This window comes from Rhinichthys klamathensis, unplaced genomic scaffold (assembly GCF_029890125.1).
Source record: "Rhinichthys klamathensis goyatoka isolate OS25496 unplaced genomic scaffold, OSU_Roscu_1.1 h1tg000110l_1, whole genome shotgun sequence".
Taxonomy (NCBI): Eukaryota; Metazoa; Chordata; class Actinopteri; order Cypriniformes; family Leuciscidae; genus Rhinichthys; species Rhinichthys klamathensis.
The window spans coordinates 1,730,315-1,736,314 of NW_026606648.1; positions in this window are offsets into that span (position 1 = coordinate 1,730,315).

The following is a 6,000-nucleotide window of genomic DNA, read 5'->3' on the forward strand; positions in this document are numbered from 1 at the left end:
CTCATCTGAATGCTCGTCTTCCTCATCGGGGTCTCGACCTGACCGCAGTTCGTCGTCATAACCGACTTGAGTGGGCAAATGCTCACATTCGATGGCATCTGACACTTTGGAGAGGTGTTCTCTTCACGGATGAATCCCGGTTTTCACTGTACAGGGCAGATGGCAGACAGTGTGTATGGCGTTGTGTGGGTGAGTGGTTTGCTGATGTCAACGTTGTGGATCGAGTGGCCCATGGGTGGCGGTGGGGTTATGGTATGGGCAGGCGTATGTTATGGACAATGTACACAGGTGCATTTTATTGATAGCATTTTGAATGCACAGAGATACCGTGACGAGACCCTGAGGCCCACTGTTGTGCCATTCATCCACGACCATCACCTCATGTTGCAGCATGATAAGGCACGGCCCCATGTTGCAAGGATCTGTACACAATTCCTGGAAGCTGAAAACATCCCAGTTCTTGCATGGCCAGTATACTCACCGGACATGTCACCCATTGAGCATGTTTGGGATGCTCTGGATCGACGTATACGACAGCGTGTTCCAGGTCCTGCCAATATCCAGCAACTTCGCACAGCCATTGAAGAGGAGTGGACCAACATTCCACAGGCCACAATCAACAACCTGCTCAACTCTATGCGAAGGAGATGTGTTGCACTGCGTGAGGCAAATGGTGGTCACACAAGACCACCCCCCAATGGGTTTTATGCACGGGGGTATTTCCGGTGAAGGTCTAAGGATGCTGGATTACTTCCGCCGATCGTAGAGTCCAATGCTATACCGAGAATTTATATTGGTTTTTATACTCTATTGCTATACTAAAGAAACGTTAGTCACAAAAACAGACAAAACAGACACCCCTCATTTTGTTTATGCTTCTTTGTTTATTATATTAAATAAACATAACTATATATAAAATTACATCTAAACGTATTAAAGTTTCGTTTCAAAGACAAGAGGACAGTAAATTTTGAAGACTCTGCCATAATCCCGTTTTCCTCGGTTTTCCTCCGCTTTAAATCTCCCCAACCGGAAACTGAAGAGCAGCCTTGCGTCAAATGCGGAACTTATGCGTGCATATAGCCTATACAGTAAAACTGCACATTTTAGAGTGGCCTTTTATTGTGGCCAGCCTAAGGCACACCTGTGCAATAATCATGCTGTCTAATCAGCATCTTGATATGCCACACTTGTGAGGTGGATGGATTATCTCGGCAAAGGAGAAGTACTCACTAACACAGATTTAGACAGATTTGTGAACAATATTTGAGAGAAATAGGCCTTTTGTGTACATAGAAAAAGTCTTAGATCTTTGAGTTCAGCTCATGAAAAATGGGGGCAAAAACAAAAGTGTTCCATTTATAATTTTGTTCAGTGTATATACTGTATATATATATTTTTCACATAGAAAACCATTTGCCATCATCACCCACTGTAATGCATCAAAATGTTCTACTGTTTCTGTGTTTGATTCTACAGCCACTCTGATTTTTTTTTCTTGGGTGAACCACAACAGCTGCATGTAAACATTTCCTCAGATGATTTATTGACCTTTATATCAAATTATCAAATGCAAGAACTATTTCTGTCACACTAAATTACACTAAACTATTGCTCAAGTCAACTCACAATGTCATTAGCACATCTAATCCTCATATTTTGTTTGTGCCCTGAAAATCGCCATGAAACTGAAGTTGTGATTGTCTTTTCTTCCCTATTGTGACGTATATCCGAGTGAAACGGCTTCTCAAACATGTATGACTTGATTTTGTCCATCAGGAATTGATTGGATCGTTGGTTATGGTTTGCTATAACTGTGATGTCATGTGAGTGACAGATTGTCCCGCCCTTATGCTAGTAAACACATCGACTGCATCCGAAATCACATACTTCCCTGCTAACAGGCGAAAAAACAGTATGTGACAAAAGTATGTCCAAATTCACAGTACTCATAAAAGAGTAGGGAAAAAGTACCCGGATGACCTACTTCTTCCGGTGAGATTCTGATCTGAAGTGTGCAATGGACACTTTTACTACTGTTGGCCAGAGGAGAACTGAGGACTTTGAAACAATCAGTATTGTAAAAAGCGCTATATAAACAAAGGTGACTTGACTTGACTTAACTATCCCATGAGGCCACGGGAGAGGATTAGTGAATGCAGTGAAGCGACGTAACTGACGCTGGTAGGTCACATTATAATGACAACATGACGAATGTAGTACGTCCAGATTACATTCATACTACACACATTATAACACTATATAGATCATACTTTTTTAGCAGTTGTGAAGTAATTACTTATTCAAAATATGTACCTATACTGAAGAGAGTATGTGATTTCGGACAAAGCCAATATCAGAGAAGAGAAGAGACGTCTCTGTAAGTTTTTATTATTATTAAAGATTATGAGGGCACATGTATTTAAAAAAAATTATTATGTGCACGAATGAATAATTTATAATAGACACTGCAATATTTCATAAAAAATAAGAATTGCCAATTTTGATTTCATGGTGGCTTTAATAGCTCAAACAAAAACAAATAGCATTGGTGTATCAGCTTGATATGTCATGATGTCACATGAGAACTTGCTCCATAAGTCATCAATGAAGTATGTTATATTGTTTCTGTTTAGGGTCTGAAAGATTCTAGAAATAATACCTTGAATAAATGCAAATCATTTTTAATTTTCTAAACATTAAATTGTTTTGATAAAGAGGAAATATAAATACTTGCCTTTTATATAGCCCACAGTAACATATAAGAAAAATCAGAGGTTAATTTTTGAAAATCAAGCTTTTTAATGTTGTTTATATGTCTATGTAGACAAACCATGTACAGATGCATAAGTCAACACCATTGTTGTATCTTCTCATTAAAACTGCAGTGAAACAAATACAGTCTCAAAAACAGTGTTTGAAATCGTTGGTGTTTCTGTCATCACAAAATACCTTGTAACCAATCACGTCAACGTGTGATCGTCAACGAGTGGATCTCTGAGCTAGCGTGAGTGAGTGGGGGCGGGGCTTTTTTGCATATGCATAGAACCGCGTAGGCTATACTTAATGACATAATGAGGCAAGGGTGAGTTACATTCAAGCTACATTAAGGCATGAAGATTTTTTTTAGGGAAAAAAACATTTTGGTGATCAAAGATGAGTTTTTAAGGGATACTATTAATCACTACAGGGGGACTTTAATATCATTTTTTTTATTCTCAACAGAACAAGGAATTTTAAATCTCTACTAGGCCTACTAAAAATGCATTTCATTGTGTATATCTGATTCTGACTGAATCTGATTCAGCTAACAAAATTATGTTCTAAGAACGTTTTGCCAACATTCCTATTAAGTTATGAAAACGTTATTTCTCTCAACATTCAAAACGTTTTTTAAACATTTTGACGCGTTGTGTGTGTGTGTGTGTGTGTGTGTGTGTGTGTGTGTGTGTGTGTGTGTGTGTGTGTGTGTGTGTGTGTGTGTGTGTGTGTGTGTGTGTAGGGACTGTATTCACTGTCTCTGCCAAAGCCAAACTAAAATAGTGTAAAGCAGCTGCTGTGAGAGGAGTCAAATGTGAGAACTTTCAAAGCAACAGCGCCATGTGGCTTCATTTGATCACCTGTGTAAGTGTTATTGATGACAGGAAGGTCACTGATTGTTTGGAAAGAGAGAGAGAGACGTTTTGTGAGACTGTGAGAACTAGCATGTGAATGGATGCAAGTGGGATTGTTAGCATCAAAACTAAAGCTTTTATTAGCAAAAGTTACAAGGCATCCAATGGTTTTGATGTGAAAAATACACCTCTGTCTCCCTCTGACATTCCCATCTGAAGGTTCCTCTGAAATAATGGCACTTTAATTGTAGCCTGTCAAACCATGCACAATGGTTATATATACAATGAACAGAGTTGGTCTGAGCAAATATCTAGAGTAATGTTCTCAGGGATATCAACAAAAAATAATAGAAGGCAAAGGCCTTGTGTTAGGGAGAAGAAAGCCAGAGATAGCCTACTTGCACTTTAAAGTGAGTACACAGCATCATATTTCACCTCTGCTAATATTTCCTCATAAAAGCCTTCTCTCCACACTCAAGCTGAAGTCTCCAGATGAAATAAATACCTTGCATCCCTTCAGCTCTCTTTTATTCCAGCCTTGCATGTAAGCTTGTTACCATCATGACCTTTTTTTTTCCTTGACTGGGTGCTCTTTTGATGTTTTTATTGTAAAATATTTAGTATAATAAAATTATTTATAGGCCTAATTAATTTTCAGTGCTTATTAAAATCAAACAAATCATGTTAAAAGCAATTGCATGCATCAGTTAATTTTTAAGCGTTTGAAGTCACAATGAAATCAAAATAGACAATTCTTATTTTTATGGAATATTGCAGTTCATTATAAATTATTTTTTTCTGTGCGCATCATTATTATTTTAGTTCATGAGCCCTTGTTATCTTTAATCAAAATAATTTCCCTTCTACCTCTTCTCTGATGATGTGTTTACTGGCGTGAGGGCGGGATCAACCTGTCCTGTCACTCACATGAGATCCACCAATAGCAAACCACAACCATCCAACCAATCAGGTCCCCATTGACAAAATCAAATCCCGCCCAACAAGTTCGAGAAGCAATTTCACTCGGATATACGTCACAATTGGGAAGAAAAGACTCAATTTAATCCCGATTTTAAAATCTTAAAAAATATGTGCATGTACCTCATAAAACTACTGCGTTTAGATTTTAAATTCTTCCTTTTTAAAACACACATAATTAAATCAAGATATTTTCTAACAGTCATACACTTTTTGTTCTGTAATGTGTATTTTGTAAATAGTGTAAGTTACACACTCAAACTATGTCAATTTGATGCCGAATGTACTAGGGTTAAAAAAATAATATTTGATAATCATAATCATGTCATTGTGGCATAATGTCCATAAGAGTTGGACATTGCCGTGGTGTCAACAATGAATCAGAGTAATATATATATATAATCGATCTAACTAACGCGCCATAAATCATTTGTAAGGAATAAGGATCATTTTAATCATTCCGAAGACTGTTCCGTATAGATTACCAAAACCACCAGGTGTTAAAACAGAGTTTAATGAACTTGTCAATGGCTTTTCCAGTAACATTGCGCCCACTGCTGGCATGCTGAGCGAACAGCTCATAACTGAGATAACAGCAGGATAACAGCGCTCTCTGCTGAGCAAACGGTGCACTTTACAATCTATTAAGGTCAAAGCAGAAAATTGCTAAATTACTTTCAAAATAAAAGTACCTGAAATGTAATATTTTCGAAAACGGCATATTTTTTGGGGGATCAAACAATCTAACACATGATTTACTGTAAGACAAATAGCAACTTTTAGTAAAGATCGTATTATATTGCTTCTTATTGTCCATGATACATGTAACAAGCCCACTCTTGTTCAAGAAAAGGTTCTAAACAGAACCTTAAAGGGTTCTGTCAGACACTTTATAAAGAAATATTTAGGGGTTCCCATCATGGCATCATTTTATGGATTTCATTTTAATTCATTTTTTTTATTTTGATTTGATTTCATGAATTAAACAGCTCATAAACATACTTAATCACTAGGGAAAAAAAGAAATAACTTGTTTAACATGAAAGTATTATGCAATAACTCAAAATAATGTAACAGAACCATTTAAGAGTAAAGTTCAACAGTTGTTTAATATATATATATATATATATATATATATATATATATATATATATATATATATATATATATATATATATATATATATATATATATATATACACACAGTATAGTGCCAAAACAAATCACAAAGACTGTTTTATTAAGGTACTCATATTTTGTAATCAAATATCTGCTTTGTTTGACTGACCCAAACTGCCATGATACAATGTCACAGTGCAATGCTACATTCTATACTTTTAAATACTTTATCTGTATTTATCTGTACTTCACGACAGTGATTAGTTTCTTTTTTCTTTGTGTAGAGCAC